The 14,284-nt window shown below is 38.3% G+C and overlaps 1 long non-coding RNA gene across 2 annotated transcripts; it reads left to right on the forward strand.

The window, feature by feature from the left end:
• Nucleotides 1–61: 61 nt before the first annotated feature.
• LOC132436662 (uncharacterized) lies at nt 62–12,426 on the forward strand. Of its 2 annotated transcripts, none has more exons than XR_009521830.1 (3): nt 62–176; nt 4,215–4,355; nt 12,225–12,426. It is a non-coding gene; the product is annotated as an uncharacterized lncRNA (long non-coding RNA). The 2 variants fall into 2 exon arrangements; XR_009521829.1 differs by lacking the exon at nt 12,225–12,426 and adding an exon at nt 10,477–10,742.
• Nucleotides 12,427–14,284: the final 1,858 nt, after the last annotated feature.

Here is a 14,284-nt window from a genome sequence, read left to right on the forward strand (position 1 = left end):
CTGTGGGGCGGAGTGTTGCGTGGGTGTGCGTGGGGGTCGGGGGCGTTTCCGGGAAGTTAAACGCCTGCTAGAGTTTGAGCGGAAGCTGAGGGAGAGTGGCAACGCTTGAGGCTGAATCCTGCAGTCTCTTTCACCTGCTGCTCTTGAGCAGTTAGCAGTCAAATTCGTGAAAAGAGGTGGGTGTTAGCAGTGGGTAGAAAGATGGAAGGCTCTGGGTGCTGCGTGACCTTACATATGTCTACAGAATGAATTTGGAATTTTCTTTGGCCCTGTTTGCAAAATGCGAGGTCTGTCTCATTTTGCTCCATGAATGCGTTTTTGCAAAGAGTCCCCTTTAAAAAAGTGTTTCTCTTGAAGCCTGAAAACATGAAGCTGATCATGGGATATTTTTTTTTTTGATGATTTGTTTCAGTTTCCTGATTTTTGAAATAAGTAAAATACTTACCATAAAATATTTATATTGCTATCTGTTTTTCTGCGTAACAAAAGTAATTTATAAAAGCGGTCTAGTTTTATACGGTAGTGACTGCTGCGGGAACTACATCTGACAACATGAAACTTTTATAGGAGGAGAAATACCAGAGGATTTAGATTAAGTCAGTTATTGAACGTGTGTTATGAGAACAGAAATGGATTATGATGTCAGCCCATTCACCGTAGGTTCAAAATTCCATCAGGCAGAGAGCTCATAATGACTAGAAGATTAAGTTATAATCTGATTGAGAGCAAACCCTAGGTTTCATCCCTTTTATGCATACAGCATAGTAGCCAGTGCAGGCATTCAGCATATTCAAATACGTATATTTTTTAATTGAGCATCTAGTTTATTCTAAAAGTTTAACATATGTAAATATTTACTCCTCACGAAAGTTCTCAAAGAAATAGTGTAAATGAGGACCAAGGGGCTCAGAAGCCAATTTGGTTAATAATTTAAAATGATGGAGTTGCAGTTTGAAACAAAGTCCCAGACTCCAGAGCTGGAATTTTTTCTGTAACAGGACATTACCTCTCAGGATTTCTTTCTGCCCTGGAATTTTCTCCCTCTCTCTCGCTTGTCTCCTTTTTCAGTCATCCTATTTTGGCTAATGGTACAAATGTTTGACCAATTTCCCTGGAAGTTATGCTAGGTATTTCCCTACTTAATATTTTCCATATTCAACTGCTCACCACATCTTGTGTGTTGCTTTTATTGACTAAATCTCTCTTCAATCTGTCCCCATTTTCTTCATCTCCGTTATCCCCAGGTCAGGGTCTCATCTTCTCTTGCTTGGATAATTGAAATAGCCTCCTACTTGGGCTCCTACCCTCTAGTTTCCCCTCTTAAGGCACTCTGTGTGTCACTTCCTAAATGGATGTTTCAGAAATACAATTCAGAACTTTAATATAAAATCAGATTACTTTAAACTTTAACACTGCTCGCTGGGATACAGAATAAAATCATAGCTGTATACTATGTGTTAGTACTTTCATTATCTGTTGTTTCCTCTAATTTCTCCCCCATTAGTCCCGTCCTCCACTAACTATGCAGCACTCGCAACAGTTCACTACTGAACCAGCCTTGCTGTTTTCATCCCTTGCACCTTGTATAAAATAATCTTCGTTAGTTAGATTGAATCTTATTACTATCAGCGTGTTTGCTATTTTAGCAAAAATCTCCTATGTTGCACTCTCTTTAAAAAAGGCTTTACTTTTTTAAAAGCAGTTTTAGATTCACAGCATAATTGAGAGGAAAGTACAAAGGTATCCCCCTAAAAGAAGTAGACTAAAAAATTCTCATTCTCATCTGTTTCAAAATTCTGTCTTCCACAGTGTGTAAAAGGAAATATATTTTTTTAGAATTTTCATCACAGCTTAAATTGGCAGGTGGAGCACAACAAAACCACTCTTGACCCAGGCCTGTGCTTCCCGATAGCATAACCACTAGCCACATGTGGCTATTGAGCTCTTGAAATATGGCTAGTGTGATGCAGTTACTGAATACTAGTTTTATTTAATTTTGATAAACTTAAATTTTAAATTGATACTTGATTCAGTTACTGGAAAATGTTTAAGTATGGCTGGAAAAACCTAAAAATACACTGGACTTTGAAGACAGTAAAAAAAGAATGTAATGTTTCTCATTATCTTGATTATGTCGAAATTATAATATTTTAGGTATGAGATCATAAAATGTATTAATTTAACCTGTTTCTTTTTATTTTTCAATGAGACTACTAGAAAATTTAAAACTACATATGTGGCTTGCATTGTATTTCCATCGCACACTGCTGACCTAGACAACTTGAAAATAATCAGAATAGAGCATTGATCTGAAAATGGTCAAAACAAAACAAACTTTTTAAAGGTTTTTGTATAGAAAACAGGCTAAATTTACAAATGCTAAAACTTGTGTTTAGTAAGTTCATAGTACAATATGGAATACATTTTTAATTAAAAATGTGTGTTTTTCCTGATTATCTGTCTCCAATGGTGATGAATTTCTTTGACATTTAGAAGGTTCTGTATTAAATACGACATGTTTTTAGGAACCCTTTCAAATGAACTACATATTATACATATATATGCCTTGTGTGTTATACATACACATCCTAACCAAAAGGCATGTACAAGGATGTCTATAGCAGGTCTATTTGTAATTGAAAAAACTGAACAACTCAAATGTCTAATAGCAGAATGGATACTATAGCAATGTGCTATGTAGCAATAGAGAATGAATTAACTTTTGTGAAGGGAACTCCATTGATGCATCTCATGAACAAAATGTTGAGCAAAAGTGAGAAACCAAAGAAAGGTACTCACTACATGATATGATTTGAACTTAAAGCTCAAAAACCAGCAAATTAATCAAGAGTGTTAAAAGTCAGGGGTACAGCTAATGTTTTGTTTCTTGATCTGAGTGCTGTTACACAGATGTGTTTACGTTGTGAAAATGCATTGAGCTCTGCCCTTATGGTTCATGTACTTTTCTGTATATAGACTCTAACAATAGAAGTTTAAAAATAAGAATAAAGCTATATTTTTTTAAATGGAAAGATCATTGTACAGCATTAAAGCAATGCTTCTCATATGTACTAAGCATCAGTTACCTGGAGAGCCTGATCAAACACAGTTTCCAACCACTCCTTACAGAATCTGAGTCAGTAGTTCCGAATTTGTATTTCTCACAAGTTCCTGGGTGATGCTGTTGCTTCTGGTCTGCAGATCTCATTTAGTGGTGTTGAGGGGAAATAAATTCAGAAAATACTATTAATTTTTAGATTGATTTGTGTAACATATATGAGGGAAAAAACTAGAAAAAATTACATTTTATAGTTGTTTCTTGATGTTGTTTAATGGTTTTATTGTTAATTTTAAATGACAATTTTAAAAAGTTTTATTTTTATAAGTCTCAGTTTTAACTTCTAATATGGGAAATACTGTTAGATACAACCCGCATTTTTTAAAAAAAGGTATTTGGGGTCCTCGGTATATTTTTAAGAATATATAGAGGTCCTGAGACCAAAAGTTTGAAAACAAAGTAGACATTTATAGAACTCTACATTCAACAAGCAGGGAATGTATACACATGGAAAAAGTAAGAGAAAATCATATACCTAGTGTATCATAAAGTAAGTTTCAACAGACTGAAAAAAAATTGTTATTACGAATATATTCTTTGACCACAACACAATTAGTTTATAAATCTATAACAAAAGAAAATATTACCCAAATCTAGAAATTTAAAAACACAAATAACATGTTTGAAAATGATAGGAACTAAAATATACTTAGAACTAAACAAGAAAGGAAAATATGCTTATTAAAATTGTAGGATGCAGGAAAATTTGTACATTTAGAGAAATTTATAGACGTAAATGTTCTTTTATTTTAGAATGAAAATTAGTGAAATAAATATTCTCTTTAAGAAGTGGGAGAAACAACAGAAAAAGAAGGCTCAAAAGATAAAAGACATTCATTTTATTTTATTGTGCTAGGAACTGTCCTATGGGCTGAGAACATAGCATTGAACAAAGTGGACCCTAGTGAAGTTTATTTCCTAGTGGGTTATAAGAGTTATCACTTATGGTACATATATAGTCAGGCTGTGTTCTAAATGCTTTAAACCTTAACTCATTTAGAGAGATAGGGAAAAAAGATACAGTAGAGAGACTCAAAGAAGTCCTAAAGTGTGTTTTTTGAAGCAATCGATAAAACGGGTACATTTCTTGTTATAGTGAATCCAGAAATAGAGAAGACATGAAAGAGGATGAAGAAATGAAAATACATCGCAAGCATTCAGAAATCACCAGGATACAGGCTGAATCATACTTCAGGCCCGGGGAGGTGGAAGTCATTTTAATCTTGGACCAGTTAAAGTAAGACAGCTCCTTCATTCATCCCATTCTTATTCCCTACATACCAAGTCTTGAAGAGTCAAGGCCCAGTTAGCTAGGTTGGAAAGGCAAAAAGAGAGAAGGTAAATCAAGACCCTCTATCCCACTGCAAGTTTCCAGCTACAACAGTCTCTTGCAGGGGAAGGAGAAAATGTTGCCATTATTGATTATTCAATAAACTAATTACTAATTAATAATAGTAGGACCAAAAGCGGGGCATAAATATAGATAGCTGAGATTAAAATGATCAACTTTATCACGATATCTATGAAAAAATAAAATCGGAAAGTTATAAAAATTCAACATACCAAGATAGATTCTAAAACTAAAGAGACGGTAATTGGATAGCCATTAAAGAAATTGAATCAGAAGTTTGAAATTAAAAAGAAAATACGCTATACAACTTTTATGGAAAAAAAAAATCTGTTACAAACTCTTCCAGAGAATAGAAAAATAGATAACACTCCCCAGTTGGTTCAATAAAGCTTGTATAAACTTAGTAACAAAACCAGAGGAGGCGTGGAATGAGAAAGGAATTATACAGGTCAATTCATTCATGAACAAAAATGGAAAAAAATTCCAAGTAAAATATTATCAAACCAGATCTAGCAAAGCACCAGAAAAACAAACGTGGGTTAACATTAGGGGGAAAAATTAGTGTAAATTTTGCATAGTAACAGATAAAAGATGAAAAATATGTAGTCATTTAAATGATTAAATGCAGTGAAAGAATTTGATATCTATCAACTCCCCAGTCATAATAGAAAATTAGGAATAGGACCATTCTTCAACATGATGTGCTGTGCAGGTTAATTTCTAGCAGACCTGGAATCTGTCTGAACTGTATTGCTAAAGTTCCTACATGACACTAACCTCTGGTTCCAACACGTGAAACATGCTGATTAGTAATGTCGCTTTTGTAACCATGGTTTGGAGGAGTTTTAGGGTGGTTTTTACGAGCCTGTCAGCATTGTTTATTGGCAAGAATGAGATTGATGATTTGCATCTCCCGCCCGGAAACTTCTACCATTAAGGCTGATTTTGTAACAAGAATATGTGTATATGACCAGCAAAATATTTTATAACCCAGTGATATTCCATTTTGGGCTCCCTAGTTCCAAGGCATTCTATGCACGTGTAGATCTTTCTGATCCAAGAAAGAAAGTGCTTACAACCTTGACCCTTATAGAAGATAGAAACTTGTACCAAGCCTTCCCAGACCCCTCGCTATGAGATAGTCTTTGGCAGTGATCTGAACCTTTATTTCAACACTATAGTTATATTGTATCCTTTTCCTATAGTAGAGTATAAATTTATAAGCATTGTTATTTTGGGTCCTAAGCAGTCTTCTTTAGCAATCAAACACTCTTTTGGTACAGTTGGCATTAGACGTGGGATTGCTCAGTAGACTTCTGACTTACTTTTTGCTGAAAGTGTGGCTTAGGCATTATTTAGAAAGAAAAAGGGTGATTCTGAGAAAGGGGATGAAAATGAACTATTGGTGCAGAGGTGGTTTCCACACTTGGTTTGAAGTTGCACAGGCTTTGAACTCAGTTACTGATTATAAGACTTTCCATTGCAATCTAGAAATGATAGAACCTAAATGCCAAGAGCGAGCAGAATTAGAAGACAAGAGCAAACGGATGGCAGGTTGGCTAAATCTGTTCCAGTTGAAGCTTTGAATGTTAGCAAAAGTAAAGGTTCAGAATATCCTTGGGTTGAGTTTCATCCTCTTTGGCTAGCAAGTGGAGCTCCAACCACAGGAACCTGGGCAATATAACTTCTGATGGGTCAGTTTAGCCTGGGAGACCCGCTACAGCCAAGAAGTTAATCCAGGCAGGGCCAGTAGATCATGGAGGGCAGGAAGCCAGTGGAGTAAGGGATTAATTAGTGACAAAGTGGAGGCATTTTGTAAATTGTTACAAGCACTGTCCTGATGACCCTTGTTAAAATGGCTCCTGAGAATTTTAGATCAAGTTGCAGTGTCTCTGGCTTGGAACACTGTTGAGTAGAGGGGGATGTTTGCATTCATCCCTGATCCTTTTGGCTGCTGTCTTTGTGGAGATAGTTCTAGGAAAAATCATTGCTGACGAGAGTGGATTAGGACAGGAGCTATTCATTCCTAGAATGAATAGAAGAGAAGAGTAACTGCTCTGTCCTTCCCTTGTCATTGAAATGTCAGTATCTACTGAAGCTGCAGAAATGCTGCTGATGCAGGCAGTGCTGGACTGGCTCTGTGACAGTGAAACAAACTCACTATTTGATGCCCCTCACCCAGGTTATGATACAAGACGTCCCACCACCATCGACACCATATGTGATTTTGTTCTTGAGACCTCAGAGGATGTAAAAGAGGCAGCGTGGGATCTTTAATCCCAGCTTCCTCCCGTAAGACTTCAAGATAATACAAATGTTTGGGTTTTACCAAAAAGAGTAATCAAAACAAGTAAAAGGCAAGAATTCATGACCTAATGGTGTAGAAGTCTTTAGATGGTTGATTTAAAATGGCATTAAAAAGGAGGAAATTGGGGCTTCCCTGGTGGCACAGTGGTTGAGAGTCCGCCAGCCGATGCAGGGGACACAGGTTCATGCCCCGGTCTGGGAGGATCCCACATGCCGCGGAGCGGCTGGGCCCGTGAGCCATGGCCTCTGGGCCTGCGCATCCGGAGCCTGTGCTCCACAACGGGAGAGGCCACAACAGTGAGAGGCCCGTGTACCACAAAAAAAAAAAAAAAAGGAGGAAATTGGATAGAATTTTATATGAAGCCAAGGAAACACAACTGTCTCTCCTTGAACTTCCCAAGATGTAAAAATATGAAAGCAGAAATGCTTGTCTTATCCAAAATTAGGGGAAATTCAGATAGAGAAAGGTTCTCATGAGCCTACAGCATCCAGTTTCCAAAATGCACACATTTACTACTAAGGCAAGGTATGGGTTTTCTATTACTACTTCTTGAAACAATAGACTCTACTATCTCATGGTTCTGTAGATTAGAAGCCTAATAAGCTCAGCTAGTTTCCTTGCTCCAGGTCCCACAAAGCCAAATCAAGGTGTCAGAAGGCTCTGGAAAAGAACTTACATGCTCATTCCAGTTGCTGGTAGAATCCACTTCCATGTGGGTGTGGAACTGCAGCCCGCTTCCTTGCTGGCTGGTGGCTGGGAGTTCTTCTCGGCTTCTAAAGACCACCTACATTCCCTGATTGTGGTCCCCTTCAAAGCCAGCAGCAGTCAATCTAGTTCTCATGCTTCAGATCTCTCTAACTTTCCCTTCTGCTCCAACTCTCTGGATTCTGCCCTTCCTCTTCAGTTTTCAAGGGCTCATGTGGCTACACTGGGTCCACCTGGATAATCCAGGATGCTCTCGCCATTGTAAATTCACCTGATTAGTAACCTTAATTCCATCTTTAAAGTCCCTTCAGGGAAGTGCCTAGATTAGTTTTCAACTGAATCAACAGGGTATGTGAATCTTGATAGGACATCTTTAGAATACTGCCAACCACAGGCAGGAATAGAGGAAGAGCATGACATGAAGGATGGGCTCTCCTGACCAATTCCTGTGCGAGAACCAAGGCCTTTTACAAATGTGTGGGTGAGATGGCCTGCCGATGGAGAAGAAACTCTTTTAGGTCAGCTGGATACAGGAGCACTGCCTTGGCCTGCTCGTGAGCCCCTTGGGGAGGTGATAGAATTAATTTAGGGGAATAGAGAGATGCTACTGTAAGAAGAATAAAAATTAAAGTCATTAAAAGTTGGAATAAGTGATTTTTCAGAATTCCTCTGTGAGGGTAACTTCCTCACCTGAATGCATCATTGCCATCTATGTAGTCATTGACTAAAAATCCTTCCCTGTACTGAGTAGAACAAGGAAGATAAACAACTTGTAGATCTGCCCTAAATCCAGTAGTAACTGGATTTGAATAATGGGAGCCTTTAGAGTTTTGAAGTGGTTAATTTGAACCACTGTCATGTGCCTACAGCCACAAAAAATTACCGTCCTAATTAAGGACAGGTGTGTTGATCCCACACCCTCACTCCACAGTAACCTGATGTTGCCCGTGAGGAAGATGATGGATCGTGGAAGTTGACCCAGGGCTACTCCAGTAAACAGCAGCCCTAATAGCTTCTGCAGTCCCCAGTATGGTCCAGACTGTTCAACTGCTACACATTACTCAACAAACTAAAGATGACCAGTTTTCCATAGCTGACTTGGCTAATGCCTTTTTTCAATATCGGTTGCTAGGGAGTGTCATCAACAGTGTGCATTCATGTGGAACTTTTTCCAATGTACATTTGGCTCAAGGATATTTGAACTCCCTTAAGTACTGTCACAAGGATAGTGAGGCAGATCTAGTGTAACACAACTAGATTACCGTGTTCTAGTGCTCAATAGAGATGACATTATGATTATTTCTGAAACAGAGAATCAACCTGAAAGCAACTTTACTATGATCATATGACTGATGGAAGATGGTTTATGAACCCCGAAAAAAATCCAGAACCTTACATAGACTGTAAACTTCGGGAGGATTATATGGGCTGGAGTGCCCTGTGATACACTGCAGACCACTAGGGATACAATGTTCTTGTTCTCCAACCTCCGTTATTAGACTAGACAAGAGGCCTAATGCCTAATAGGCCTACTTGCTTTTGGAGAAATCATATCCCCCACTTAAAGACACTATTGGGCCTAATTAATTTACATCACCTGGGAAAAGGTCATTTTTGGTTAGAAGCTTGAACAACACAAGGCTTCTTGAAACTGCAGAGTCTGTAGCTCAGACTGTCCTGTGTGGACCGTAATGGACTGAATTGTGTTGGAGCTTTAAATTCATATGTTGGAGCGCTAATGCCCAATCTGATGGTATTTTGAGGTGGGTGTTTGTGAGGCAGTTAGGTTTAAATGAGATCACAGCAGGCACATGATGGGGTTAGTGTCCTTATAAGATCAGGAAGAGACCAGAACTCGTGCTCTGTCTCTCCACCACGGGAGGATTCAGAGAGAAGACAGCCACCTGCAAGCCAGGAGGAGGGCCATACCAAAGCTCAACCATGCTGCTCTCCAATGTTGGGTTTCCAGCCTCCAGAATTGTAAACCTTTGTTGCTTAAGCCACCCAGTTGGTGGTATTTTGTTACAGCAGCCTGAACTGACTGAAGTAGCTGGTTTCACAGGTTCTCATCTGGAGAGGAATTTACCTCAAGATGAATCATACCTCACATCTCACCACGTCTAATTTAGATGAGACTTTGGACTTATTTAGAGTTGATGCTGGAAAGAGTTAGGATTTGGGGGGCTGTTGGGATGGGTGAATGTATTTTGCATGCAAGAAGGACATGAATTTGGGGGATCCAGAGGCATAATGTTATAAACTGAATGTTTGTGTCCCCCTGTAAATTCATATGTTGAAGCCCTAACTCCTAATGTGATGGTATTTGGACATAGGGTCTTTGGGAGATAATTAGGTTTAGATGAGGTCATGGGGTGGGTGGGGCCCCCATGTTGGGATTAGTGTTCTTATAGGAAGAGGAAGAGACAGGAGAGCTCTCTTTCCCCCATATGAGGAAGCCACTTGCCTGCCAGGAAGAGAGCTTTCATCAGAAACTGACCATGCTGGCACCCTCATCTCAGACTTCGCAGCCTCGAGACCTGTGAAATAAATGTCTGTTGTTTAACCCACCCAGTCTATGATATTTTGTTAAAAGCAGCCTGTGCTGACTAATACAGACACCAATGCAGAAATGATATTCAAAGTGTCAACCACCTGCCTTCATGCAGACTCAAGTCTTCTTGGCAAAAGCCCATAATCATGGTCAACTAGAAAATTATCTTATACCGCTCAGATATACTGTGGTGTATTTCTTTTAAAGATAGTTGCTAGCTAGTTATTGGGTGTTTACTATGACAGCCCCATTAACTGAAGAGCATAAAATTATATCGACTGCTGAATTACCCCCATGTCATGAGTAGTATCAAAAAAGCATCCCAACAAGAAGGGAAATGTTGAATTCCATCATAAAATGGAAGCGATATTACAGCCATGATACACAGTGGGACTCAACCTATTCATAACTTATTCATGAGCAAGTGGCCTGTTTTCCACTAGGACCTCCGAAAAGGCCATCTGAAGACTTGTCTGCTGCTCTTACTGATGGGGCTCATCATTCCAACAATTTCCCAAGGATATGAGGGACTTGGCCTGATTCACAGGTGGCAGTTCCAGAATGGAGAGCCATGGCTCCATGAGGAAAGTAGCTGTCCTGTGTCCAGCAAATCACAAACCCTTCACAGAAGAAAGCAAAAGCAAGTCAGCAGCCCAGTGGGCTGAGCTACAGTCCCTATTCCTGGCAGTAAGAGAACTGGACGCAAGTAAAATCCCCACAATTACGTGCTTATTGAATCTTGAGTGGTTGCTTATGGACTTGCAGTTTGGTCTGGTAAGTGAACATAGATAACTGAATGATAAAGGGACCCCTGTGTCACGTACCATTCTTCAGAAATCACTATGGCAATCCTGAGTGCAAATCAAAGTAGAGCTCTTGCTCACCAAAGAATTCCTTCTAGTTTCTGAAGGTGACTGAAATAAAGTTGATGCTCTAGTTCTATCACTCGAAGTGGCAAAGTGGGCCCAGGAAAGGAGTAGACATAGTGGAACTCAAGCCATGCAGTGATGGGCTGAATGGCAATATATACCACCGGGCTCTGCTGAAGTTCAAATAGTTCATAAAATTATGCTACTTTCCAATAGGAAAAGCAACATTTGCAGCTATTTCTGAGAAATATTCCTAGGGGAGAAGGTTCAGCACATAGCAGGTTACACTGACTCTTTTCCTATTCTTCCAAGAGGACTCGAATGGAATATGCAGGTGTGATATTTATTCTTGATTTGCCTTTGTATACCCAGCAACTGAAACCACTGCTGCTAATGGTACCCAAGGACTGAACAAAAGAAATAAAAATACTGGGCCAGTTTGGTCCTCCTAGTTATTGGGTTAGCCAAAAAGTGCCTTGAGTTTTTAAGTAAAAATAAAAGACACGTTTTTCATTTTCACCAAGAAGTATTGAACAACATATTCACCCTTTGCTTCCACTACCTTCTGCCATTTTTCAGGCAACTTCATAATTCCATCTTCCCAAAACTTTTTATCTTTTTGAGCAAAGAACTGTTCAAGGTGCCTTTTACAGTTTTCCAGGGAATAGAAATTTTTTCCATTAAGAGAATTTTGTAAAGACCTAAGTAAGTGGAAATCCAAAGGTGCAATGTCTGGTGAATATGGCAGATGAATCAGAACTTCCCAGCCAAGATTTGACAGTTTTTACCTGGTCATTAAAGAAACATGCGGTCTTGCGTTATCCTGATGGAAGATTATGCATTTTCTGTTGACTAATTCTGGATGCTTTTTGTCAAGTGCTGCTTTCAGTTGGTCTAATTGGGAGTAGTACTTGTTGGAATTAATCGTTTGGTTTTCCAGAAGGAGCTCATAATAGAGGACTCCCTTCCAATCCTACCAAATACACAACATCACCTTCTTTGGATGAAGACTGGCCTTTGGAGTGGTTGGTGGTGTTTCATTTCGCTTGCCCCACGATCTCTTCCATTTCATATTATTGAACAGTATCCACCTTTCATTGCCCGCCACAATTTGTTTTAAAAACGGAACCTTTTCATTACATTTCAGTAGGGAATCGCATGAGGAAATACGGACAAGAATGTCGTCTTCACTTAACTTATGTAGAACCCAAATATCAAAGCGATTCACGTAACCAAGCTGGTGCAGTGATTTCCAACACTTGATTAGACTATTTTGAGTATGTCAGCTCTCTCCCACATGGGATAACACTGATTGTTCTCAGTTAATGTCTAGATTTGATCTCTATCAACTTCAACGGGTCTACCCAACCATGGAGCATAATCCAGGGAGAAATCTCCAGCATAAAACTTCACAAACCACTTATGACGTGTTCGATCAGTCACAGCACCTTCTCCATACACTGCACAAATCTTTTTTTGCATTCCAGTTGTGTTTTTACCTCTCTTGAAATAATAAAGCACAATAGGCACGAAAATGTTGCTTTTTTTCTTCCATCTTCAGTATTAAAATGGCTACACAAAAACTCACCAATTTTGATGTCTTCTTTTAAATGCACACTGATATGACAGCTGTCGCATACAATCTAACAAAATTGTTTCGAATGAAGTTAAAGACAACTAAGTGCTACTAGAGCCATCTTACAGAAATAAACGAACGAACCTTTTGGCCAACCCAATACATTCCTCAGATCAAGATAAAGCTTTAACCTACAAACCAAGAATATGTTGCAGCTGTGCTACCATGTTATCTCCTCAGCCTTAGGTGCAGCTGGTGTGGCCTGAGTCGGCAGAACAACCTGGTCTGTTGTCTCCTGCCTTGAGAAGCCTCATCCATTTCCATCATTGCATGCTGAAAACTGTATTTTCTGTGGGTGCTAATCATGCTCAAAAGGTTGGGAAGTACCAGATACATAACAAGGGTCAATAACTTACACTCAACATTATAAGGGTAAAAAAAAAAAATAGAAGAATTTCCTTTAATATCAGGAACCAGATTAAAAGTTTATTATTATCACACCTATTGGACATTGCACTGAAAGTCCTGGCTAAAGAAAGTCCTATTAAAATAAAGAAGAAAAGGAGATAGCAAAAGGATGGGAAGAAAAGGAAACCGTTATTAATCCTAGATAAAACTATGTATATTGAAAATTTTAAAAAGATTTCATGCAAATTATTAGCACTAGTCAAGGTTCAGCAAAATGTCTAGGTTAAGATCGTTATGCAAAAGTTAATTGTATTTTTTAAAAATAGCAATAAAGAGAAAACATACATTTTAAAAACATGTCACTTATAATAATAACAAAAAATGGTGCCTTTTTTGTTAAATAAGACTGAGGTATGATAGCCATATGGATAAAATTATAAACATTATTTAAATAATCTAAACAAGACACCAATAAATGGAAAGATAAAACACTTTGGTGGATAGAAAATGCAACATCACACAGGTATCTGTTATCCCCAGATTACCTATCATTCAATGACATTTCACTGAAAATCCTAAGTGTTTTATAAGGATCTTGACATGCTGATTTATAAATTTGTATAGAAGAGCAAACCTTCAAGTATATCCAAGATGTTCGTACAGGAAAAGAATAAGGTGAGAGAATTTATTCTGCTGGATATAAAGACTTAAAGCCATATGAGGATGATATGGTATCAGCACAGGGACAATTGATCAATGGAATAGAATAGACAGCCCAGAAACAGACTCTGCATAAATGCAAAGGGCATGTGACAGAGAGAACATTGAAGAAAACTATGATAGAACATACTATGCTGAGACGATTTCATATGCATAAAGACAAAACAATTCATTTGGATCCACATCTTATACCATTAACAAAAATTCATTCCAGCCTGAAAGAAGGCAAAGGGACAAGAAATGTATTAAAACTTTAGAAGAATATATAAGAACATATTTGACTCAAAGGATTTCTTAAAATTGCTAGTCAAAAGGAAAGTGTTGATACAGTTGTTGAAAGACACTATAGAAAAAGTGAAAAGACAAGCAACAGAGTTGGAAATGTTACATGCAACATAGATAACTAAAAACGGTTTAGTTAAAAAAATCAATAAGAAAAAATACAAAGCACATAATGAGCAAAACACACAACCAGGCATTTTACAAAAAGGAAACACAAATATCAAACAATTTGCAAAATGCTCTACTTCATAAAAAGGCATTAACTTCACTGGCATACCATTTGGCTTTCATTTTGTAGGTGGTTGTGGAACACTGGGAATTCTCACACCCTGTGAGTAAAATTTATTTATGAAGACAGTTGACCTAAGGTTCTCTTAGATGTTTTAATCCTGAATA

This window comes from Delphinus delphis, chromosome 13 (genome assembly GCF_949987515.2).
Source record: "Delphinus delphis chromosome 13, mDelDel1.2, whole genome shotgun sequence".
In the NCBI taxonomy this organism is placed as follows: Eukaryota; Metazoa; Chordata; class Mammalia; order Artiodactyla; family Delphinidae; genus Delphinus; species Delphinus delphis.